General features: G+C 38.9%; 1 non-coding gene across 1 annotated transcript; it reads left to right on the top strand.

Annotated features, from left to right (window-relative positions):
* The first annotated feature begins 20,363 nt into the window (after positions 1–20,363).
* Positions 20,364–20,470, top strand: LOC141593274 (small nucleolar RNA R71). The gene has a single exon (XR_012521374.1). It is a non-coding gene; the product is annotated as a small nucleolar RNA R71 (small nucleolar RNA).
* The last annotated feature ends 7,314 nt before the right edge of the window (positions 20,471–27,784 follow it).

The raw sequence follows: 27,784 nt of genomic DNA on the forward strand, positions 1-27,784 counted from the left end.
AACCCACGATAAGACACACTAATCCCCTTAGGACCTCTCAAAGAAAATCTCTTTTGATGGCAATCTATGTTAGCCTTGTACTTTCCCAACCAATCCATCCCGACGATCATCTCAAAACCATCTAAAGAAAACTCTAACAAGTCTACAGATAGATCAACTTGCCCAACTATCATGGACACACCTCTATACAACCTCCCACAAGATACAGACTCTCACGAAGGTATAAAAACTTCATTTCTTGCAGACTCATACTCACTCAAACCCAACCTTTTAACATGACTCGATGATACAAACGACTGTGACGCTCCCGAATCAAACAAAACAAAGGTATAAACATCATTAACAAGAAATGTACCAGTGATAACATGAGCATCATCCTAATGCTTTCTTTTCCATCATAAACAACATGAGCATCATCCCTCTATCTAAGGTAGTCGGTTTCCGGTTGTTGTTGGTGTTTTCCATCATAAACAGCGGTTTGCCACTTGTCTTCTGCCCACCTGAGAAACTCCCGGACACTCATCGCGGCGGTGCACTATCTAAGGTAGTCGGTTTAGCACCCGCCCTTTTAGGGACCTTTGTCGTTTTTTTGTCGAGTTTCTCCCTATAGGTATGTCATAATCATCATCCGTGTCCTTGTTCTTCATAGTTAGGGTTTGCTTGTTAGTAATCTAGAATTGTATTCTGTTTTCGCCGAGGGTTATAGGCGTTGTTGATCACTTGGACATGTTATCAGTCGCCTCTTTCCCTTCCCTTCACCTCAAAACCTCCATGGAAATGGATTGGTTGCGGATGGCTTAAAATCATAGGTTCGTTCTTCTAGTTAGGGTTTGCTTGTTATAATCGTGTAGTGTGTCGGCGTCGTTGTGATAGTATTGTGATTGTTTGACATAGTAATTGTATTGTGTGATTGATAGTATTGTGAATGTGGTATTGTGATGATTGTGAATGTGGTTCATTGCCTCGTGGTTCTCGAGGCGTGTCCTCTACCGAGTGGGGTCACTTGCAGGAGTGGCTTCACGCCCTAGTTTCGCCCTCCGTGGAACCCGCCACGGGAGGGGATGTGCACATTAATGGACGGGGTTATCGCTCGGTATGATGAGCGGGGATTTGGTGGGTACGGCTGCGGTCCCCATCGGGTGACTAGTCCGGTGGACGATCGATGTGAGAGATTGGTTGGATTGTTGTGATTGCGTGTGCGAGACTGTTAGCATCGTATTGTGTTGTTAGTTGTAGTTGTTATTGTTGCGTCTTATCTCGATCGACCTTGTGTGGTTGTTTGTTTGTTATGTGTCTACCGTGATCCCTTATGGTGAGCAAATCGGACTTAGCGGTGTTGATGTTGTTGATGGTCGGAGTCCGGGCAGGGATGAGTCCTCAAGAGATATGGCGGTCATAGTGATTAGTCTTTGAGTTGTACCTTTATATCGTATTTTGGTTTAAATCGCTTTGTAATGTAACTTAATAGTTCTTTTATCGACGTTTGGTTATTGCTATCCTCGGGCAACCGAGATGGTAACGCCCTTATATCCTAAGGAAGGCCTAGTTAAGGCTCCTCGGAATATGGGGGTGTTACAAAGTGGTATCAGAGCGACGATTTTGGAACTGTGACAAATGAACATATTGAACGTAGAGAGTCTAATAAAATGAACCTGGTGTATGTGTAATGGGAGCCCCAGTAGATGCTAGATTTTGGGGTGAGTAGGCGCCCTCATTTCAAGATCTTGGCCCCATGACACTTAAGCCAGTCACATGGTATGGGAATGTGGAGTCCGTGTGTCTATGTGTGATATGTATGTTAATCGTGCCGGAGCTACCTCCGGTTAAGTCTTTGCTAGAAGTTAGTAGGGGTGTGATGGTAGAATTTGGGCCGTGTAGGGTAATTGTTGATGAGATTATTGAAGTTCTTTGAATGATTAGCAAGCTTATAGGATGGTTATGAGATATGTGACAAAGGTTTAAGTGATAGTGATGCGTGAAAATGTGGAATCGAATGTCGTGACATGAAGAGTGAACATGTAGGTGTTTGCTAAAAGTTAATGATGACGGTAGTCATATACGAGTTTATAAATCCTATCGTAAGTGCTATGATGATAGTTATAGTATAGTTGAGATATAATTCGAGACATAGCATATAGTAATGCGTTTATGCCTTACTTGTTGGTTGAAATTTTTCCATTTGCGTAATATTTAATTCGTGCGAGAATGAATTGTTTATGATAGAATGTAAAACATGATTGAATAATTTGTTTGAAAAATATGTATTTATGTGGTACGTGAAAGAAAGAAATAATGTTAATTATACGCTTCAAATTGAAGTAAACACGGGTTTATTATTAACATGTAAAGCAAGTTTAAGTGTATTATGATGGCAGGATTATGTTTAGAAATGATTCGAGTTGGGCAATTTGTATAGCGTGATGTAATGTATGCTTTATTAATGATGGTAATGCGTGAGCAAGTGCGATAATTAGTGCCGAATTCCGAACTTAGTTTGGACTCGACACGTGGTGTTGTTTTGCAGGTATTTTCGATTTACTTCGCACTTCTGACCGAGTACTTAACCATACTTGACCGAGTGCGAGTGTTTACTTGACCGAGTAGACCTTACTCGATCTAGTTAGGAGGCTATGGCGTCGGGATGTGGGGAAATTTCCTACGGATACTCGACGAAATAGCTTCTACTCGATCAAGTAGGGTGGTACTCGATCGAGTATCCAAGGTACTCGATCGAGTAGGGTGGTACTCGATCGAGTACCCTAAGCACTCGATCGAGTAGGTTTCTTGACAAACGAATCCTACGGGTTTTCATAAAACCCCTATTCTTCCTATTTCTTTCCCATTCTCCTCATCCTTCCTCTATATTTCGAAATAGCTAAACCTAATTCCTCTCAAAATCTCTCTTTCTCTTGGGTTAGTGGTGATTCTTGGGGTTGATTTTCTTGTTTAATTCCGTTCTTTTGCTTTGTTAATCAATCAAGGTATGCTTTCCTTCCTAATTTATGCGATTTATTGCTTTGAATGTGTAAGAATGGTGAAATAATCTGAAATTTTCTGTTCACATGGGTAGGTTGTTGTTTTTTATGGTTGAAATATGATTCACATGCCTCCTTTTCATGCTTGTTGGTGACTAATTGCTGTAAATTAGATTAGAAATTGCAAAATTTGAAATCAAAATTTCTAGGGTTTCCAAAATTGAAATTGATTTTTGGTTGTTTTACAATGGTTAGATGGTAGAATTGAGCCTTAAGTATTGTTTATATCATGTTGGAGGATAGATTTTGATGATTTTACCCTTAGAAAGTTGCCTTAAAACTCCGTCTTAAAAGTGTCTCAAATGGAAATTCGTGATTTATAATTGAAAATTGATGTTGTAATTGACATTATAAGTATGAGTTGAACTTCAATATGAAAATAGAAACAATAATTGATGAAAATATGCCAAAATTATCACAGCTGTAAAGACCGTCTGAAAATTCTAATTGAGTTGTTGTTCATAATATTGAAGGGTGATAATGATATGTTCTAAGTTATTCTTGTCCATGAACTAGTAAGAAGGCCTCACATGTGATTAGAAGTGTGTTTGGAACAACCTTTAGAAGCATGCTAGGATATTCGAATTTGTTGAGCATATGTAATCACCATGATAATTTCTTTCACAACTATGGCTTATGAGTAGTAATAATATGAGCTTGTATGTCAAAATTTGGAAACGGTTGACGAATGTATGTACATAGTGTGATATTCAAGGTTAATAGCGTGAATTATGTGCTTCACATGTCAAATTCGTTGGTAAAATTGTGTACTTAGCTGAGCATGTTAAGATCGAATTACATGAAGTAGATGTTTGCATGTTTATACAAGTTGCTTGATCATATGACTAAAGCAGATGCCGAGACTGAACCTTGGAATCCGCCAAAGTAAACGGGGGAGGGGTAATCCACCTGAGATGGGGGAAGGGAGCGGACCTGTGGTCAGGGGCGGACCGAGAATATTTCTTATGGTGTAGCAAAAATTATTATAGTTGTGACGAATTTTTTTTCATGATATCAATCTACCTCTTAAGATCGCATGTAAATATGTACAGTAGCAATTAGTTTATTACACATTCACATCATTTTCTCAGCTTTTTTGTAACTTCGAGATTTTGACATCGCCAATTATAGTTTTACCACAAGAATATAAAGTTTTTATTTACGAGTATGAGCTTCTGATCATACAAAATTACACTTTTAATCTTTCACTATTTCACTATTTGTAAATATCTTTCATTTTACCATATATTTATCATTTTAAAGGGTCAATTATTATCTTGAAATGACAATTTTATTATGTGTACAAAATCTAACATGTAAAAAAAATGCACAGTTCAAATAAATAGCCCTATTTATATATGCAAACTTATTCATTCCATATCAGCATTTTTATTTACACTAGAATACTTTTTGCATTTTTGGTAGGATAATGGGTTAATTACATTTGAAGGATGAAATAAAATACCTCTCCAATTCTTCGTTTCTATCTAATTTTATTGCATTGGCAGTTATTATTTGTATTCATATCTATTTACTGTATTACTTTTTGTTGAGAATTGTTCATAGTTAATACTTTGGAAAATAAAGAGACTCATAAATATTTAAGAATCTGTATATAAATTATTATAGGGGATGATGCACATTTAATCCTTTAATGAAAGATGACTAGATGCATAAGAAAATTAATGGTGTAGCAAATTAGAAAACTCTCACGCAATTTTTTTTCTTTGGTGTAGCAAATGCTACACCATGCTTGAACGTGGGTCCGCCCATGCCTGTGGTACCCGCAGTTCCCGAATACCCTTCAGTTGTTTTTGTTGATTTCAAGCAGAGGGAGCGTTTTGTAGCTTTACAAAAACGCAAAATGAGACCTACGAAGTATATAGACACTACTGTGTTAGAGGAGTTGGAGATAGAGACGGATGTCCGTCACATATTCGAGACCTTGGGTTTCACGGGTTTGTATAGGCTGAGGAAGCATACTTACCCTTTTCTTACCTTGGAGTTCATGAGCTCTTTTAGCTATGACCCGGGGGCTGTTGAGTTTAGATTGATGAATACCGGTTTTACGTTGACTATGGACTGTTTGCCTCTCACCTTGGGTTGGCCAAGCCTCCCAAGGACTCCATCACCGATATCCCGGTGAGTGCGGCGGCCCGCCGCCTAATGCCTTGCTTGACTGGGAAGCAAGCTCCCACCTCGAGCAACATGCTGATTAATGACGTTCAGCATATTACCTTGAGGGTCTTTCTCCGTTCTCTTTCGAACCTCCTTTATGACAGAAAAGATATTAGTAAATTGAATAATCATGAGGTCTTACTTCTGATGTCTTACCTCAACCCGGAGCGGGCCAGGAAAGTGGTCTTTAATGCTCCTTCTATGGTTTTGTCTTTGCCCTTGCCTTGATGGCTTCTTCCTCTTCCCGGTGCACAGGTTGTGGCGCTATTGCTACTCGGTTAGCTGAAAAGCTAACCTCTTTTGAAGCTTCTTCGGAGTACGTGCCTCTAGCTACCCCAGTGCCTACCATGGATCGTGACTACTATCTCGACCTGAAATGGTTGAGGACCTTGGCTGACGGTAGCCTAGCGTGGAGGGTGTGGGGCATGAGTTGGATGAAGATTCCAGCTCTCGAGCAGCACCTCCCACCCACGGAGCCCTTGGAGCCGAAGAGTGACGGTGGACTCGATGATGAGGAGGAGGAGGAGGATGATGAGACCCCGCCATCTACTGAGACCTATCTCATCGACGGCACCATCCTCGAGGAGATGCCGGAGCCGACGAAGGGCGAGAATGCGGGAGTTGCGGTGGTGGAGAGACCCAGATTGGGTAGGGGACCCCGTCGAGTGAGGGAGAGGGCCTCGGAGACTAGGCCGCAGCCGGTAGCGCCCACAAAGAAGAGCAGATCCTTTTCCGTGCTACCCTTACCTCGACACCCGGAGACGCGGTCCTAGCTACTTGGCAGATAGAGTGTCATCTACCTTGACACTCCGGAACATGCACGAGATGGCGTACGCTCAGGGGATAGGGACCGAGGGACCGCATCCAGTTTGGTGGAGTGGAGTTGGGGACTACTCAGGGGTTTTCCATTCCTACGGGGTGGATCAGTCGACGTGGGGGGCACCTCAGTCCTTCCCTTACGGTGGCTTGACTCCATGGTACGTGGGCCCAGGAGCAGGAGCAGGAGTGGATGCGGGGATCGGGTCATCGGGAGCAGGTACTTCTGGTGGTGGTGATGATGAGGTGATGTTCGAGCAGCAGCAGCAGCAGGAGGAGTGATACTCCTTGTTCTTATCTTTGTTGATGGTAGTTGATGTTAGGTGGTGATATTGTTGTTAGACTTTAGTAGTTGTTTCTTTTTATTATTGAGACTTAGTTGGATTTGTATGGTTGGCCATAAGGCCGGATTTGATATTCTAACTGGTTGCAGGATATTAGAAGTCGGGGAGTCGTCCCGACTCGATTTTATATGACAAATATGCGCATGTATGTTAACTTATGACAGGTTCTATGAGGAGTTTGGCATGTAGGTACTCGACAGAGTACCCCGTACTCTATCGAGTAGCTACAGGACGAAATGAGAGAAAAGTTTCTGATCTTAAGCTACTCGATCGAGTATCCAAGACACTCGATCGAGTAGCATGGCACTCGATCGAGTACCAGTACATACTCGATCGAGTAGCACTGTTACAGGAGATTTTCGAAAATCAAAAGTGTGTAAGTGTTTCGTAATTGCGAGCTTAATGTTTAACAGGGTTAGTTGTGCGTAGTGAGACCTTTTGAACCGTTAATTTTATATGCTGGAAGTCAAGTTTCGTTTTATATACATCTTGATAACGATTAGTGAAGTGGTGACGGTCTCTTGTTGTTTTAATATTACATATGTCATTTTCCCAATTATTCATTTAAGTTACATCTCTTCATACGTTGTGCGTGCAATGTTAACATGCTTTATCGTTGGAGACTAGCCGTCTCGGAGAGTTATGTATGATTTATAATTTAACGAGTCTATGCTTAGTGAGTAATATCCACAACAAATAATATATTTTAACCCATGTCATGAATTAGATAATAAGTAATATGCGTTGAAATTGGGTAGTGAACTTCGGGGACAAAGTTCCTTTTTAGAGGGGAAGAGTAATGTCGCGAAATAAAAAGGCTATTTTTGAATAATGTTTAGCTTGTTTATAATGTTGTTGGTATTATGTTTTGCTTTAATTACAAAAATTTTTTAAGTATAACGGATTACTTTAGTTCTTTAAAGTGAATATGGTTGTATGTTTCAAGACACGGTCATGAAGAAATAGTTATAGTGCGATGAATCGTATTTGAATCACGTTGCCAAGTAACATGGTGGCATTAGTTGTACCACATGAAAGTTAATATGAGACATGTTCTAGATTGATAGTTTGATAGTTGTTACTGCATGTTGGGTGATCGTGGGTGGTGATTCGCATTGCGAGTTTGATATTTTATATATATATAGAATAACGGTTGACGGTGGTAACGCTTGCATGACAGTAGTAAGAATCGATATCTATAAATGTAGACGGTGATGATGATGACATGGGGGGGGATGGTATTTCCAAGGAGTTGTGGTTTGAGCGGAAAGAGTGGTGAGGTCGTGTTGTTCTCGTGCCTCGAGCGGGAGATAGGTGAGTTGAACTTCGGGGACGAAGTTCCTTCTAAGGGGGGAAGACTGTAATACCCGCCCTTTTAGGGACCCTTTGACCATCGTTGACTGACTTTGGGAACGGGAGTAGTCTTAGAAGAGTATGCCAAAACCATCTTGGGGTGCGTGTTAGGAGTGGTACTCGATCGAGTAGCTAGGTTACTCGATCGAGTAGGGGGCTACTCGATCGAGTATTTTGGGTACTCGATCGAGTACCTAGTTTTCAACGAGGGTTTTATATCGCGTTTTGTTAAATCCGCATATCACTTCCGCCACTTTCCTCCTATCTTTCAATCGCCTCTTTCCCTTCCCTTCACCTCAAAACCTCCATGGAAACCTTTGTGAAGATCCTTGTGCCTTAGGAGAGCGTCTCTTGAGTCGGGTAGCGGTCTTTTCTTTGAGTTTCTCCCTATAGGTATGTCATAATCATCATCCGTGTCCTTGTTCTTCATAGTTAGGGTTTGCTTGTTAGTAATCTAGAATTGTATTCTGGTTATAGGCGTTGCTTGATCGCTGGACATGTTATCTGTCGGCATGGATTGGTTGCGATGGCTTAAAGGTAGGTTCGCCTACTCAGTTTCTGTAGATCGTCTAGTGTGTCGGTCGTTGTGATAGTATTGTGATTGTTTGACATAGTAATTGTATTGTGATGATTGTGAATGTGGTTGTGATCTTGTCATCGTGGTTCTCGAGGTGTGTCCTCGGTGAGTGGGGTCACTTGCGGGAGTGGCTTCACGCCCTAGTTTCGCCCTCCGTGGAACCCGCCACGGGAGGGGATGTGCACATTAATGGACAGGGTTATCGCTCGGTATAATGAGCGGGGATTTGGTGGGTACGGCTGCGGTCCCCCACATCGGCAGGATGGTCCAGTGGACGTCGATGCAGAGATTGGTTGGATTGTTGTGATTGCGTGTGCGAGACTGTTAGCATCGTATTGTGTTGTTAGTTGTAGTTGTTATTGCTGCGTCTTATCTCAGTACTGACCTTGTGTGGTTGTTTGTTTGTTATGTGTCTGCCGTGATCCCTTATGGTGAGCAGTCAGACTTAGCAGTGTTGATGTTGTTGATGGCGGAGTCCGGCGGGGATGAGTCCTCACGAGATATGGCGGTCATAGTGATTAGTCTTTGAGTTGTACCTTTATATCGTATTTTGGTTTAAATCGCCTGTAATGTAACTTAATAGTTCTTTTATCGACGTTTGGTTATTGCTATCCTCGAGCAACCGAGATGGTAACGCCCTTATATCCTAACGAAGGCCTAGTTAAGGCTCCTCTGAATATGGGGGTGTTACACATACCCCTACTACCACCACCACTACCACGGCCATGCCTATATGAAGCCCCAGCACTAAACCCCGAGCCCGATGAATATGCTCTCACCTGATGATGGTTACTCTTGTTGTAGCTGGACTAACCACCACCCTCGCTCTCAGCTTTCCTCTTCTCATCACCCCTCTCTTTGGTCATCTCAACCAAACTCTCAGCCCTCCCAGCTCACTCATAGACTTCCTTTACATCTGTAAGGACTCCCACCGGTAGCTTCTCCATAATCTTGGGGGTCAACCCCTTCTCAAACCTTAAAGCTAAGTTCTCCTCACTCATCCCCATGTCCTCAGCATATCTGGACTTCTCATTAAACATGCGGTAGTAGTCAACTACCGTCATATCGGACGTCATCTTAAAGTCATCAAACTCTTCCCTCAGCTTATTCCTCACAGGTTCCGGCACAAACTCACGTCTCATAGCTTTCCTGAACTCATCCCAAGGTATTGCAGGTAGCCTCTGCTTCATATACATCTCCCTAGCACCCACCTTAACCTTATCCCACCACTCACCGGCCACTTCCCTCAAGTAGAACGCAGCTTGTTCCACTTTCAACTCCTCCGGGCAATGAACTAACTCAAGGATATTCTGCATCTCTATGTGCCAATTATCCAGCAGAATTGGCGCCCCGGTTCCCTTATACTCTTTAGGAATAAACCTAGCTATGTGAATGCTGATTTTGGAGTGATCAGCATCCTTATCCTTCCCCACTCTTTTCAAAGCTTCCGTAAGATCATCCTAGTGCTCCAACATCTTCACTATATCATCCACGGTCATACTCTCAGCTCTAGCATACAAGGCGGTTCTTTTCGGCGGCATCTTGTAACTATATAAGAAAAGGTAAACATAAACACCCATACCATAACCCAAAACATGTTTACGACCTGTATGAAACCCACTCGATCAAGCTCCTAAAACCACTCGATCGAGTTGAGGCCACTCGATCGAGTTACCCCTCTTACTCGATCGAGTGCCTCGACTCCAGAATCTGACCAGAAACTTTTCTAACACATACTCGATCGAGCCTATTACCCACTCGATCGAGCTAACCCCACTCAATCGAGTGCCCCTACCTACTCGATCGAGCGCCCCAAAACTCGCTTCTGCCCAGAAAACGTAAACTACCCACTCGATCGAGCCATTCAGACTCGTAAACACTACCCGCATGTTCATCTTACTTTCCCAACATTATATAAAACTTTTATGCTACCACCATAACAACAACAACAATACGTATATATATATATATGCAACTCTTTATCTATTCAACAAAACAACTCTACTTTCGTATTTCTAACATGCCACATTATAGAACAAACAACATGCTTTATTCATCCAACATTCAAATCATATACTCATCATTCCTTTTTCTTTATTCCACGCCCCTATCCTCCACATTCATGCATCCACCAATTCACATCACATGTTACTATATAGATACTCAAACAAGAAGATAACACATACGATCCCGACACGTACCGCATGTGACCGGTTCAAAATTGTATGGCGAGTTCGCGACTTTAGGACGTCTCCCAAGCCTTTGCATTAGCTCCTACAACTTCTACCCGGGTTCATTTTAATTTGACTCCCTATGTACATTAGGTTCATTGGTTACGGGTTTCAGGATCGTCGCTATGATACCACTTTGTGACACCCCCATACTCCAAGTGCCTTACCAGGACCACTTAGGTATAAGAACGTCACCATCTCGGTTACCCGAGGCAATGATAATCATAAGACAATGAAGAAACATAATTTAAAAGTAGAAACGGTTTAAGTGATTACATGTTCAAAACCCAAAACTATTAACTGAAATACATCAATTCCAAAACTGTCTACTAATAAAACTGTCACAACTAAAAGACATCATCTGACACAGCGGAAGACTCTTCTAACTGCCACGTGATGACTCATCCCAGCTATCTCATATGCATCATATCATACCGTCTCAATAACTGCTCACCATCCCTGAATGGATCACCACAGTTTTTAAAATAATTAAACGGGGTCAGTACTAATTACACGACACAAAGTCACAACGAAACAAGTACAAAAACAGCTCAACAACACAGCAATCCTCCAAGCTCCATAATCAATCTTCACACAATTGACTACACACTAAAGTGTGTAGTTCTGCCAGAGTACCCATCACAACAAGTACTCCACACCGCCAGTGGGGGACCGCAGCCGTACCCACCAAATCCCCGCTCATCAACCACTGAGCGAATAACCCAAGTTTCCTTAATGTGCACATCCCTCCTGTGGCGGGTTCCACAGGAGGCGAACTAAGGGCGTGAAGCCACTCCCGCAAGTGACTCCACTCAGCCAGGGACGCGCCCCGAATATCACAGACAGTTGTACAACAACAATAATCAACGATATAAACCAATAACCGTCACAATCACCAGTAATATAATTAATCAATAATCACAATATAACCACCACACACATCATGTAATTAATACCGAGTAGGGAAACCCTACCTGGAAAGAAATCACGAAATCAAACGATCTAAGCAGCTACTCAGAATCTCTCCTCAACAAAGTCTCCTCCTATACACACATACATATAATCACTACCTTAACCATATAATCATAAAAACCCCCAAATCCCCAACTTAGGGTTTAACCAACATTACCCAGATACTATAGAAATGATATGTAGAACTTACCCACGACACAAGTATCCCAACGGTATAAAGAACAATGAAAACCGACACCTCTAGCTCCGGGATTTGCTAATAATGCGATGAGATGAAGCAACGTAACTTAGATCTTATCCTTTTTGTGCTTTTAGGTTTGTAAAAGTGTTTTAGGAAAAAGATGATGAAACATTATATATTAATCCGCATTATTAACAAACCCGTCGCAAACCACCCGATAACCGACTTACTCGATCGAGTAAGTCACTTACTCGATCGGGTGACCCTTACTCGATCGAGTGTCAGGCTTACTCGATCGAGTAGCCTACAGGCAGACTATTGTTTTGCGTAAAGACCAACTTACTCGACAGAGTAAGACCCACTCGATAGAGTACCCTAAGACTCATAAAACCGTAGTATTACAGTAAACAATTGATTAAAGCACTAGGGTGTCATGGGTTCATAAGGGAATCATGATGTGATCACATAAATAAGTTTCATAGATGCAAGCAATTTATTGTTGTAATGGAATCGAGTTAGTTTATATCTTATAATTCCTAGGGAGTTTTGGGTCTCGGAGCCAAGTCGGTCAAGACTTTACAACACCTACAACGACTTAATTCCCCCTATTCAACTATATGCATGGTCGAACAAGCCTTGAGTTAGTTTATGTCTTACAAGTCTTGTTGAAAGGATAAGAGAATCATGCTAGGTTGTCAATCAAGCATTTCATCAAACATAACATGTGCATAAGTAGAAACTACAACAAGCAAGCATTCATATGAACTTATTAAGTAAAGATATACCCCATGATTAACTACTCACACATTATCATGGTGAACATGCTAACAATGGTGTCAATCATCTTAACAAGTCTAAACATGAAGAAGGAGTAAAACAATAAACAAGGACTAAGTAAAGAGTAGAGAAATTGTACCAACTTAGGATGATCAATAAGAAAGCAAAGAATAATAGAAGAAAACTTAATTGATGATGAAGAGTTGTCAATTCTCCAATAATTCTCAAATAATCTTCAAATTACCCAACTAGATCTAAGAATACTTGAACAATAATTAAGGAAAGATTAAGATGTAATTAAGATTAAATTGTCTAATTGAATTGTATTAATCTACTAAATAACTTGATTTAATCTAAGATAACATGATTCTTACTTGCTAATACAAGGGAGTATTAAGTACAAGTATTAGGTTAACTAAGGGCTTAAATGACGATTAAGCCCCTTAAATGAAGTCTAAAGTCTAGCAAGTCCTACTATGGGATGCACGACCTGCCCTTGTTAGACGCTCATCCTGCCTTGAAGGACACTCGTCCTGCTTTAGGGATGCTCGGGCTGAGTTTGGGGATGCCCATCCTTCTCTTTGGGATGCCCGAACTGCCTCTAGGACCCCTGTCCTAAAGGGCAGTTTTGCTTCTTCTTTATTTGGCTACCTTATAATCCGTGGGGATCATTGAGGAGTCATGGGGGTCCTTCATCATTGCCCATATGCTTGTTTTATGACTTAGGCCTTTAGTATTGGTCTCCTCTTTGTTGCTTGGTCGTTAGATGAGATCAATTTAGCTCTGTTTTGCTCCATATAAGCAAGGCTAGCACTCCTCTCCTACCATGGACACAAAACCTCAAAGAATATGCAAAATAGAAAGTTAAAGATAAGAAACAACCCTAATGTATACAAGAAAGCATAGGAACGAGGCTAGTTAGGGGACTAAATGTGCGTAAATACGAGTCATATCAAATATCCTCAAACCGAACATTTGCTCGAATATCCTCAAACCGAACATTTGCTCGAACCGAGTAAACAGGTGACTAAAACTATGACCTTTATTTATAACATAACCGATATAAGACAATTAGCGGATCTCACTCCGCCCCTTCAACTCACAACAAGACATCTATGAGGTAAGATGCCTTTTTGCAAGGCAAGGTGGGCCTTGCCAAAATGGCGAAGCATCCAAGCATTAAGCACACAAAAACAAGTAAAAGGATGCATCTACAAAAGAATAGCCACTATCCTCATCTAAGTGGCGGAAATCATCTACAACGGAAGTAATTTAAGGGTACACATTCCACCATAGATATTGTTTCTCCAAGTCACTAAGTCTAAGAGGATACAAACATGTCACCTTCAAGTTGTGTTAAACTAGGCTACTTTCGTCCACATTTTCTAAATGCTTTTGTCAAGGGCGATCGGATGGGGCTGGAAGGATGATCTTTATGACGTTAGTGGCATATGACATGACAAATCTCGGATTCTCTACAAGTGTAAAGGCCAAGGATCGTCCCAATCTCAACAAGGTGGCATAACAAAAATGATTTTTGGGAATGAAGTGCTCAAGTCAATTAAAAAAAAGTAGTGGATTTGACTAACATTCAAAATTTGACCTCAATTTATCTTCCGCATTTCACATTTCAAAACTTTGAGATGGGGTTTGTCCCTCATTTTCTAGTGTCCTTTGCTTTTGCCAATCGCTTATTAGGAAACCGGTTAACCTCTAGACAATATCTCTTGGGGTGATAGTCACTTTGTCTTTGGGCGGTCGAATTCACAAGCGTGTGGGAGCCCAATTCAATGGATCTCTCATCAAAGCACATTGAAGTGGTACGCCTCCATCAAATTTCTCGGCATTTCAACAATTCAAAACATTTGAGGTTTCCTTGGCAATTAAAACGATTCCACATCACAAAACTTTGGAAATGAGCACTTCAAACTTATTAATGAAAAGTATTTTTGGGTTGCCAAACCACCAAGTCAATCAAGGTCTCCTAGATAAGTGGATCAAGTCCATATCACATCATAAAGTTGGATAGGTGACACACATGCAAACCCTTGACTAGGCCTTAGACCATGGGACAAAAGATACTAGTATGACACATCCTAGGGTGTCTTGATAGTATTCCAACAAACAAAGTCTCAAGGAGAAAAATTATCTACAAGGGCCTTATATACACTTGTCAAGCTTCTCAAATAGGCATTTTCACAAAATTTTATACCATGCAAACTATATGCCATGATGCAACTAACATATATACAACTCTAATGCACACGCTTCTATCAACTAATATGCCATATAAACTAGATGCAAACTCTTAACAACACATAGGTTCATACCGCATCAACAAAAAGTAGCTACATTGTCATTAACATATAAGAAAAGGGAGAGGGAGATTTGTAAAGATCATGCCATGCGGTCTTCTTTATCGCTCATGCCTCGAATGTGGCGTAGTCGTCCCAATGTGATAAGAGTGACAAACAACCAAATATATACAATTCTATGCTACAAAGAAAGAACATGTTTTTGGATTTTTTAAATTTTTAAATTTTTATCATTTTTGAAATAAGGGTTAGATTTTAGAATTTTTCATCTCCGCACTAGTATAGGCATTGCTCTTAATGGACAAAACGATAGAAAATTGTGCAAATGCAAATGCATGAAGCTATATGAAATGAATGAATTATATACTAAATGCATATTATATGATAAGTATTTACATATGATGCAAACTAAACTATGTTATATGATGCATACATTCGATTAGGTTGGAGAGCTAATTTAAATTAACTCGGGTTGCCTATGAATGAACTACCCCAAACCAAACAAAACACTATTTCTAGTGTAAAAATTGGGAAGTTTACTCACAAGGCATGCAATACAATGCATGAAAAGTGACTTGTCATTTTGGATTCTTTGTGGTGGGAGCAAAAAAAGATAGTCACCTCAATGTTTCCGAGGTGTGAGTCCTTTGATATTGCTAGGACTTAAAAACTCTTAGCCATCAAAGAGTCCAAAATGACTCTCTAAATGCTCTATACTACATGTTATGCAAGTTATGTAATCATGAGATAAAAAAAAAAAGCAAAAGGAGGGGTAGGAGACTCACAATGGTTGGTTGAGAGGCTAATGTAAGTCATCAACCCCTTAGTTAATCGTCCTCCTTCATGCTTTGTTCAACAATCAACTATAACTCATTGTGATATCATCATTATCATCATCATCCATGGAACCGGAGGAATCATCATCATCTTCTTCACCTGAACTTTGCTCATTTTCATCATGGCTTGATTCACTACCTTCCCCATCCTCATCATCAACATCCTCCTTACTCCTAGATACTTGTACATCCCTTTCTTCATCTTGAGAAGCTTGAGGAAAGAACACCTTCTTATCTACCCAATATGGCAAAGGACTCTTAGGGTCAAGAAGTCCTTGTCTAGCAAGATGATAGAGTGGTGGATATTGGGCGTAGTAGGTATTCAACCGATCCTTGTAAGCTTCTCTATAGATATGCTTCATTAACTTGGTCAAATAATCATTGCCTTTCACAACATTTGGGTCATTTGTTGTGAATTGTTGAAAGGCAAAGGGATAAGGTGGTGTAACAATGGAGGAGGGCTCTTCAATAGGATTTTGTTGTTGGTTGATGATGGTCTTGTAAAGCTTGGAGAAGGGGATAAGATAGTTGTTTTGGCGAGTGGAAATGCGGCATATTTTCCTTGGCAAGACAATAGAGTCGGCTCCCTTGATTATCCATTCATATCTCGGGGCGGAGTTATCATGCTTCACCCAATGGAACTTGTGAATCAATGTGCTCATATCAAGGAGATTACCACCTTTAAACGGTTTGTAAGCTTTGTCTTCATTGAATTTCAGGTTAAAGTGTTTGGCCAACCTCGTTATCAAGCCTCTATTAACAATAAAAACCGTCTTTTCTTTTCCCTCTTTGATGTCCATCCACCTCTCCAACAACAATTGGAGAATATTGTAATCATTCTTTGACTTTCCATGGACATTCATTCTAGACTCCAAGTAGGTAAAGTCAAGTTCTATTATGTGGGTGGCTTATTTTCTTGCGATCAAGGTGTTGGATATAGACCTATGCCAATATCGAATACCCGGATGGTGGATATACAAGGCATTGCATTTTCTATATGTGGTCAATTCTCTTTCGGCATTTGCCTTCCAAAGGGGTTTGGCATCAAAATTGAGGGGATTCTTGAAGAAATCCCAATGGTCATGGAGTCCAAGCACCTTTCCAAAATGAGCCTTAATCATTTTCCTACTTTGGTTCTCAAGCCGAAATTCAACATATCTTCAAGTCTCAATCTTATACTCCCTCAAAGAACTAATAAATTCAAAGGTGAGGGAGGGGTAAGTCAATTCATTCATCTCAAATAGGGTAGATAACCCCATAGACTCGAAGAAGGCTTTAGTTTGATCAAGTACTCCCAATTTTGACAAAGTATCTTGGCAAACAAACTTTGTGGCAATAACTTTCTTTTTTGTAAGGGATTCGAATGCAATTCTATGCTCATTAGACAAGAAAGTTACCTCCGGATAGTCCTTGAGTTGTTCGACCTCCGTTAGTGTAGTAGCAACTTCCTCAATGGCCTCAATAGGCTCCCTTACTTGCTCTCTAGCTTGTTCCACTACCACCAAAGCCTTTGATGCTAGAACTTTTTGCCTTTTTGATAGATTTTGGGATTTTGATGCTTGAGTATTACCTTTTATTCTGGCCGTGATGATTCCTCCTACAATTGATGTCAACAAACCTTTGATAAGCTTGAATGTTCTTCATTTCTTCCAACTTCAATCAATTTCTCAATCAAATTGGGGGTTTTCGAAATTGCCTTAACCCTAGAAATATTTGATTAATTTTGGGAATATTTTGATGTTTGAAGGTCTAAATAATGACAAAGGAGTGATTTGATTGAATTTGAGCAAGTTTGCAATGATTTTTGATGAATTTGGTTGAGTATTTTGGGTTTTTGATGATTTGGTTGAGTGTTGTAGTGAGGGAATGTGTTTGTGTTTGTGAATGAAGAAGATAGAAATGAGGATTGAAGGTTGAAATCCCGTGTTTTAAGTCTATAAGCAGGTAGGGATGCTCGAGCTGTTCTAGGGACGGGCGAATTCTGATTCAGGACTTTTGCCTGTTCTTTGGGGACGCCCGTCCTAAGATAGGGACAAGTGAGCTGAGCTCTGGGACGCTCGTCTCGCTTCTAGCTCGGGCGGATTGCAGTACAGCTCCCTTTTTTTTTTCTTTGCTTTGCTCCGCACCCCACGAGCTCAGGTCTGCTTATGGGGATGCCTTTCCCGCGACTTTGATTCTTCATTTCTTATTCTTTTGTCACGGGGTTGCACTACAAAGGCTTGGTTAGCCTAGGCAATTGCTTTCCCGCACTTGATCATCGTTCACTACACATTTCAAACACATTAAAAACCCTCCCTCCCCTGCTCTCATGTCACAAAAAATCTTAAAACAAAGCATATAAGATGCAATGCAAAAAAAAAATGGAATGTACAAATTAAATGAAATGCAAGTTAAGAGGTTAGCATATTTACAAATGATGGTTTAGGGAGGACCCCACCAAACTCTCCTTCATTTGAGAGATGTCAAGGGGGGTAAAGCAAGGGCGTTATTGATGTTGCTCAACGCCTTGTATAAGTAATCAAAGGCTTGTTCATTTTCATGGTAGAGGTCTTGCATAGACCTCGATACATAGTTGTCTTCATTAATGTAGGAATCTGAATCAATGTTGTGGTGACAAGGATCTACAAAGCCTTAGTCTAAGGTCATAGCATTTCCAATATAAGGATTAACCAATCTGTCAAATTCTTCATCCTATAGACCGTATACTTCCTTTGCTTCTTCCCCCATGTTGAGAAGATTATGAGTTGGCAAGAGCTACTCCTCTTTGTCACGGCCAATGAGGTCCTCATGATACTTGTCATGATGGGTGAGCTTTGCAAGCTCTCATTCTTGTTATGAAAAATTCCATGCTTTCCAAATAGAGCCACTTCAATATCATCCACATCTTTCTTCCAATTGGGCGGTATTTCCTTGCCCTCATTGCTAGGATTTCCATCGTTAACTTGGCCTTTGGATGGAGATTCCACTTTCTTCTTGTCACCTTCCTGGCTATAGTGATCAACCATAAAGCATGGCTTAAGAAAGTTGGGAGCTCTCATAGTCTTATCAACATTAAAGGTGATTGTTTCGTCACCAACATCAAGTGTGATCATCTCGTGCTTTACATCAATCACCGCTCCGGCGATGTGTAGGAATGGTCTTCCTAAAATGATTGGTATATTGAAATTTTCTTCCATGTCAACAATAACAAAGTCCACCGATATGAAAAACTTTCCAATTCTCACGGGCACATCTTCCCATACCCCAAGTGATTTCTTTGTTGTTCGGTCCGCCATTTGTAGAGTCATATTGGTGCACTTGAGTTCTCCCACTCCTAACCTTTCACATACCGAGTATGGCATGACACTCACACTTGCACCTTGATCACATAGTGCTATGTTGATTGTGGTATCACTAATGGTACATAAAATGGAGAAACCTCCCGGATCTTTGAGCTTAGGTGGGGAATTCCCTTGAAGTATTGCACTACTTATTTTTGTGAATGCGATGGTCTCCAACTTCCTAATGGACTTCTTCTTGGTAAGGATATCTTTCATGTATTTTGCATAGGCCGACACATGGTTGATCAATTCTGTGAATGGGATGGAAACCTCTAGGTTCTTCACAATCTCCATGAACTTTCCAAGTTGCTCATCAAGATTGGGCTTGGCTTGGTGACTTAGAAACGAAAGTCTAATCACAATAGGTTCTTTTTCAACCTCTTTGGCCTTCTCTTCATTTCTCTTCTTCAATGATTCATTGATAGTTGGTTCCACTACCCTAGGATTTCTCCTCAATGCTTCCATCACATCTCTTTCTTGATACTTTCCTCAATAATATCCTCTTCAATTGGCTCCTTAGGCCCCTCATATCGTATACCACTCTTCAAGTGGATTGCATTGATGGTTTCATGTCTTGTAGGAGGATTACCTTGGGGAGGTAATTGTCCTTTTTGCCTTTGGGAATTTGAAGAGGCCAATCGGGACATTTGTGTTTCCAACATCATGGTATGAGAAAGGATATTGTTGATGGTAGTGTCTTTGGCCTGGCTATCTCTTTGCATTTGAGCAAAGAAGTCTTGTTGACTCTTTTGCATTTGAAGGACCGCTTTTTGAACATCAAAAGCTTGGTCATTAGATTGATTGTAAGAGGGCTGATTTTGGAATCCTTGATTTTGGTTGAAAAAGGATCTTTGAGTAGAATTTCTCATTGGAGGTGGGGTGTATGTTGGTTGAGGATTTTGAATTGTTTGGCTTTTATATGAGAAGTTTGGGTGAAATTTGGTGTTTTCATTGTAAAAGTTCGAGTAAGGGGTACCATTCTTGTATGCTTGGAAAGCATTCACTTGCTCATTTGTGCCCCTACACTCTTGTTGATCATGTCCCAAAGTTCCACAATTCTCACATACTCCATTTGGAATAGAAGATGTTGCCACCATGGCATTGACTTGTTGCTTGGGTGATTGAGAGGCTTCATTCATCTTGGCTATGGCTTTCTCAAATTTCAAGTTCATTGTGTCAATATGGGAGCATAGTTGGGCACCCAAATCGGCACTCAATTGTGTGACGGAGTCAACTTCATGTCTCCCTCCCCTAGTAGCTTTTCTTGGCCAACTATATTAAGAGTTGTGAACCGTCATCTCCTCTATCTTTGCCCAAGTTTGTTTGTCATCTACCTCGGTGAATCTTCCATTAGAACCCATGTTGAGCACATTCCTTGAATCTTCATACAACCCATTCCAAAATTGTTGGACTAGAAATCATTCGCTTAACCTATGATGAGGACAAGAGCGACATGTATCTTTAAATCTTTCCCATGCCTCATATAGAGACTCTTCATCTCTTTGATTGAACCCGTTGATTTGGGCTCTTAACATGTTGGTTTTCTCCGGAAGGTAGAACTTCTTATAAAAGGCAAGTGCTAACTTCTTCCATGAATCAATTCCCAGAGTGGCCTTGTCTAGGCTCTTCAACCATTGCTTTGCGGTTCCGATCAAGGAAAAAGGAAACAATACCCATCGAATTTGATCTTGAGTTACCCTAGTTTAGGAAATTGCATCACAATTGTAATCCCCTATAAAATCTAGTGCAAAACAGTGGCGGAAACACTGTCGAATGGGATTAAATACACAAAGATAAAAGTTCTAACTGTTATAAATTGAGAATGTATAAAATTCTCAAGGATAAAATAAAAACAAATGGTCAAGTCTAAAAAATTGCCACTTTTATAAAAAGGGCGAAAATAAAATTCCTCAAAGTGTTCAAACTAAAACCATAAAAGAAAGCAGAAAAACAGAGTAGGGTCTGCAAACTACTCGCTAGCTCACGCAGAAATCCCCAGCAAGGGTAACACCTGTCATGTTATAAACATAACAGCCACAATCAGTGGGGAGTAACTCGACGTTCTCCCAGCCATATCACATGATATAAATGTTACAGATGCAAATAATATATCAAAGTCAATTGAAATGTTATAAAACATAAGTAACAAAATATGATTATCAAATCACGTTAAAACCAACGTGCTGCATGCTTAAAAGCAAAATATTCAAAAGACAGAATGGAAATAATTTAGTTCAGGCTAGATATTCACTTTAGCTATACTCCTTGACAGCGCGGCATCTTACACTAGTTTCGGGAACCCAGTGTCACGCAAAGGTGACCAACTCCAGGTCCACTCACTAGACAACAGATTATAACAGGACTCGTCTTACCATGTAGTGCGTAGTCCCAGTCTAAGTACATGTACTTGACTCTACGACAATCTGTACCTCCCACTAGGTTACCCAATCATATAGCTGTATAAGAACCCGTATGCCTTAGTTCATTATTCTTTGCCCTTACTTTAATTATTCCAAACTTAAAAATATCCCAAATATTGTATCTTATTTGAAATACATTACTTCAAAAGTTCGTAAGTGAACTACACTTTTATTTCTTCAAAATAGAAAGTTTAAACTTTACTTTCCAAAGTTTAAAATTATTTCAAGGTTAAAAAGTAATTGAAGCTACTGTACTAAAGCTAGGATAAGCTAAAAATTTAATGTACTTAGTAAGATATATATTATTGGGCCTTAATGAGACAAACTCTTAAAAACAGATTTTTAAAACTTGACAGCAGTGCTATAAAATTAATAATTAAATACAGAAAAATTGAAATGATGCAAGGCCAACTCTCATGGTTTCCTGTAGCTCTTGGCTACAACTTTCATTTTAAAACCAACTTTAAAGGATGAAAGTATCAGGGGTCTAAAAATCAATTTCTAAAAACTGACAGAAAACGATATCCAGAAAGTTTCAGTTCTTAAAACGACTTTAAAGAAACATTTTAAGGCAAAGTAAAATTCTAAGCATAATTAGACATTATAAAGTTTCTGTGAGAAAACTATTAGACACTTTATCAAAAGGAAAATATGTTTTACGAACTAAACTTTGAGCAAAAGTCTGAAACGTGGTTTACAGGCGACCTGTTCACAAATAATTTATTCTTAGAAAACTATACATCAGAAACTAGTGAAATTTTTCAGAGTTAATCTAAACTTAAAATAAACAGGAGTCTCTTTTTTAAATTTTCTGGTTTGAGCAACTTAAACAGACGAAATGCATTTTACAAACATCCTAACAGAATTGACAGATTTCATAACAGTTTTCACAAAAAACGGTTTTCACAAAAACTTGTAAAATGCCTATAAAATCGAAAAAAATGTTTCACAACCTACAATTTTACACACACCTAAATTTACAGGGTCTCGGCCACATATTAAATTTTCGAGAATTAACATTAAGATTTGGTATTTTAAATCGAATTAAAATAGTTCAGCATTACTAATATTGCATAAACCGTATAAACATTATAAAATGCAAAATAAATACTAAAAATCCAAAACATATACCACAAAAATTCATGGTAGCATAAAATCATATATAAACTCCAGAAATAAAATTTTCTCTAGAAAAATAAAAATAAAAATCGAATTAAAAATTCTAATAACCAAAACAACGATTAAAGCATAAAAATGATTATATCACCCAAACGAATTTTTGTTTGACAAAATAAAAATATGTATAGCCAAAATAATATATAAAAAACATAGAACCAGATTTCAATAATTTTGAAAATCATATATGAATACAAATCATCATAAAGTATTAAAAACTCAATAATACATGCAACTACAAGTAAATCGTGTAATACCGAGTAACGTCGAAGTTACCTCAATTTGCTATCCGAGTCGTCAAGAGATTCGTCATAAGTATCCTTTTGAATCTCGATAGTCTTGACAACGAACACAAAAATCAACCGAATCAATGCCTCTAATCAATTTTGCGCGCCAATCAATCGTCCACTCCGATCAAAAACAAACTTGAATTAAATAAGGAAAACAAGAATATTAACTGAAGTTGTAGATGGGTCGAAATAAAGAACCAAGAAGATATGTACGTACGTAGAATTATTTATGGATGGAAATGAAGAAGCAAGAAAGCAAGCACGTACGTAAAAATTCGTTACCAAAAAATAAAGAAGCTTGTAAGCAAGCACATACGTAAATATTTTTCGCAGATAAAACGTTGCGACATGAGCAAGCAAGCACGTACGTAAATATTTTTCGCAGAAGAAACGTTGCGACATGAGCATGAGCTTTTGGTTTCGTCCCTTTTTTTCTCGATGACGAGGGGGTTGAATCCACCCCGAGCTCATGCATTCCCGCACCACCACATAGACCATGTAAGCCACCCCCTTCGGGGCTGCAGTGGCCAAGTAATCATCGCCCCAGCTGGTAGTCGAACCCGGGACCTCTCAACTCCTACATTTCTACAAGCTTCAAGGTTTAACCCGACTCCCACTGGACTAACACCACTTGGTTAAAACCTAATGAATCTAGACAGAAGGTAGAGTTTAAAAGAAATTAAAATGAGAAATAAAGTCTCCTTAAAAGTTATAGGTTGATCAGTCAAAATAGTTGTTTAAACAACCAAAAATATCTTCCCATTCTAAATAAAAAATTAAAATAAAAGGTAAGATATAAAAAAAAATTATCTTATAAGTTTTAATAAATACAAAGTAAGTAAGTGCATAAGATACCATGTATTTACTACTACCACAAGATTAAATCACTTTTCCATTTTACTAATATGTGACATATAATTAAAAGTCGGCACATTTATAAAATCAGACTAAAAATAAACCAAGTACGGTTTTAAATAAAAAAAATTAAATCAAACCATAATTCAAAGAATAAAAATAAAAATCTCATGAATAAAATTAAATAATTGAGATTTATAAATTAGCGGGTGTTACAATCTCCCCCACTAAAAAAAAGTTTCGTCCTCGAAACTTAAAAGTAGAAAACAAAATTTAAAGAACAAGGACTCTTTAAAACATTTCTGCTGATTAACTGATACGGAAAGTGATTGTTGGGGTCAAAACCATCTTTTAAACCAGTTCAAAATCGAACTATTAGAAATTACTTGTCTCTTCTCATGGAATGAGAGAATACCTGTCGCGAACAAGAATCATGTCATTCAAGATAAAGGTAAGTTAACATTTGAAAAAAAATCAAATCTCAAAACTAAACTGTAGTAAATACTGAACCAGTCATTAGACGCTTTTAACGACAAGTTCAGCATCCATCCAACGTCGAAAACAAAACCAAGATGTGTAAATTTTACTTAAAACCTTTGGACAAATCAAATTTGTAAATAATACACAACTTTTGAATTTTTTTTTTTTTTTCAAGACATCACAATATTTGAAGCAATTCCGGAATATTTTCAAACTAGTTTTAAGCAATTTCGAAACCAAGACCAAATTTAAATACTAACCAAGAGTAAATCAAAAGTGAAACTTGAAGCTTTGAAATCATAATTGAAAATGTTAAAATTTCCTAAATAATCAAAATTTTACAACATTTAAAACTCTTGTATAAAATGGAAATATCCGAGGAAAAAGGTCAACGGTAAATCAAAACGAAAGTTTTAAAACTAAAGCAAGGGAGAGGAAGTTGATAACAATTCGAGCAATCAGATGCTCGTGAGAAAGAGAGGGAAAGAAATATTTAAGAGTCATATATAGCTCTCTCAAGGATTATGAAAGAGGATAATCATCTCGAGATTCTTGGTAAAACTCCTCTATGGAACTCAAGCTTTCATATATACATCGAAAGCAAAACTAAACTTATTAAAAGCAGGCAACTAAGTTGTCAAGCTCAGAGTTGTCAAACTTCCTAGTCTACATCCTCCAAGATTATCGATTAACAAAACTTCCATCTCAAATCCTTACATAACTGATCATCCTGTCAAAACATCATGGTAAAAAAAAAATTCATCAAGTACTTTAACATCCAATTGACTAACTAAATTCCTCAAGTTATTAAATCCATACGACTTCTCAAGATACGGAACACAAAACCGATATCACCGTCTAATAAATATAAAAGTCTCTTAGGAGTCCATCAAGTTTCTAATTATAACACTACAACAATTAGAGGTTACTAGTTCAGAAGTCCATAAATGAATATAAAGGTCTCTCAGCAGTCCATTAAATTCCCAATCATAACATTGCAACAACTAGTTGGTTAAGAACTCAACCAAGCAACAATTTCGATCATATAAGGTCATCAAACAACAATTTCCTTTAAGGTAATTCAGACCAAAATATTCCTCAGAGAAATACTTGTACTAAGGTTAAGATATTAAGATATGATAAGTATACATAATTCCCAACTTCAGGTTCATAATTCTTTAAATCAATATAATCAATCCAAACTACAGTTGAGCTAAGACATTCCTTATTCTCAAGGTTAACACTAAGCAGCCCAAATAAAGTTAAGTCACACAACTAAAATCTCATAGGAAACAACCTCACATCAAAACTCAACGATCTAAATCCATAAGAATAGAAACTGAGATTAATCTAGGTCAATCGATAATGACACATGGATATTATAAAAGCCTTAATCACCTCCAGTCCAAAATATGTAAATTACCTATAATCCGAAATCAGTAACTACGCCAAAATTCTAACTCCATAATCCACTACTCACCATTCAAGTTAATCCTCAAGAAATAAAAGATCTTACAAGATAGACATTAAGGGTAAAACTCACTATCCTCAAACCATAAGTAACAAGGCTCCACTAGACCTCAAACGCACTTAACTTCCATCACATTTCTCCAAGAAAAAGTCAGTTTAACCGATGAATCTCAAGAGAATAGAGCAAAAGAGGAAGAATCGCAAACAAAGATTCATTCATCGTGGTGGGAGATAAATATTTATAAGAAGGACACATAAGCAGCTAAAGCTGAAAAGAGCAAAGGAATAAGAATGATGATCGCAGACTAATAACGTCTGAGACCAGAGAAGGAATCTTCAAGCCTCCAGAGTACGCAATATGGCTCGTTGGATCATTCCATCACCTTGTAGAGAAAACAAACACACCAGTCTTGGGTCGCTCCATCTGACGGATCCAAAGTGTAATTACTCTGGGTGTACTGCACCATTATGGAACTTAAGTCTTCTCTCGGTCAACTGGTCTGTAGCTTGAGCAGAACTGAATCTGGGCTGGAACCACCATTGTCTCTTCCTTGTGGCATCAAGTTCTCCAAGCGGTTAGCTAGGTTGTTGAGCGAATTCAATATCACCATAATGATCGCGTTCTGGTCCGGGAAAACACAACGCTCACGTCCACCTTCTTTCATCTTCTTCGTCAGAGAAATAAAATATAGATTCAATGCTAGTCATTGATTTTGCAGGAACACATAAACTAACATCCAAGTCCTTGTGGTTTATACCCGTCTCTCACTAAATCATTTATTTAGTCAAATCATTTATTAGGCATTTTCCTAAAGATCAATGTGTGAGCGTCGGGAGCAGTGATGCTCTGATACCAACTGTAATCCCCATAAAATCTAGTGCAAAACAGTGGCGGAAAGACTGTCGAATGGGATTAGATACACAAAGATAAAAGTTCTAACTGTTTTAAATTGAAAATGTATAAAATTCTCAAGGATAAAATAAAACCAAATGGTCAAGTCTAAACAATTGCCACTTTTATAAAAAGGGCGAAAATAAAATTCCTCAAAGTGTTTGATCCCGTCGTTCAGTACCAAAAATAAATACCTATTACTACTAACAGAAGTCGGCGGTAAGTAGGGTCGATCTCCACATGGAGATGGGAAAATGTCGGCTTAACTAAGTCCGTCGGGGTAACAAATCCTTGGGGGTTTTTGAATGATTGCTCTAAACTAACGAGATCTAAGGAGAGAAATAGAATGAGCAAAATAAAGAAGAGAAATGATAAAAAGCAAGCAGAGAAGAGGTAGCTAAGACAGTCGGTTCACCATGATTCTCAGGAAATAAATTCTAAGGTCTCAGGTCAGTGCAAATTCGATCTACAGGGTAATGAATATCTCCTTCCGGTCTCAATTCACCCTAAAACACTATTAGCTTAGCTTCTGCCCTCACCAGAGTGCCCTAATGCTCGCTACAGGTCTTACCTTTTCCAATCTTCCGATCTACGTCAAGGTGTACCGTGATTAATCACCTAATTGCGTCGACTCAATTAGACAAGAATAGCTATATGTAGCGATTAACAACATAAACCTAATTCGCATCAAACCTAATTACTTATTCACAATTCCTTTAAATCACGGCTCCCCTATGTCTTAGCAAGGGAGATTAGCTATGCATAATTCTTGAGCAAACAACAATAACACATGAACTATAATGATTCAACATGATGAAAGGATAAAGAGAAATTAATAACAACGATGGAGATTAAGGAGAAGAAAACAATATAATGCAATAATAGATTAAGAATCAAGAGTAGAGTAAGAGTACCGATTACAAGAGGCAAAATCCAAAGTTAGGGTTCTAAGAAGAGAGTAGTGAGAGTCGAAGGAAAAAAGGAGAGAGGAAGAGAAGAAGTCCCGTTATTATGACTGCCGTCATAACCTTATATTCTAAATTACAAAAGTAAATCTCTCGAATAGCCAAAAATCCGCCTAAGACACATAGGCTCCCGATCGAGTGACTTGAAACAACTCGATCGAGAGAAAACCCTAGAAAACCATTCGATCGAATAAAGAAGGAAATCGATCGAACACTTCAAATGATGGCCAACTCGATTAACTGAAAGCAGATCTCGATCGAGTTGTTCTTGAGTGGTAGAGCATTCGATCGACCACAATTG

This window comes from Silene latifolia, chromosome 7, assembly GCF_048544455.1.
Source record: "Silene latifolia isolate original U9 population chromosome 7, ASM4854445v1, whole genome shotgun sequence".
In the NCBI taxonomy this organism is placed as follows: Eukaryota; Viridiplantae; Streptophyta; class Magnoliopsida; order Caryophyllales; family Caryophyllaceae; genus Silene; species Silene latifolia.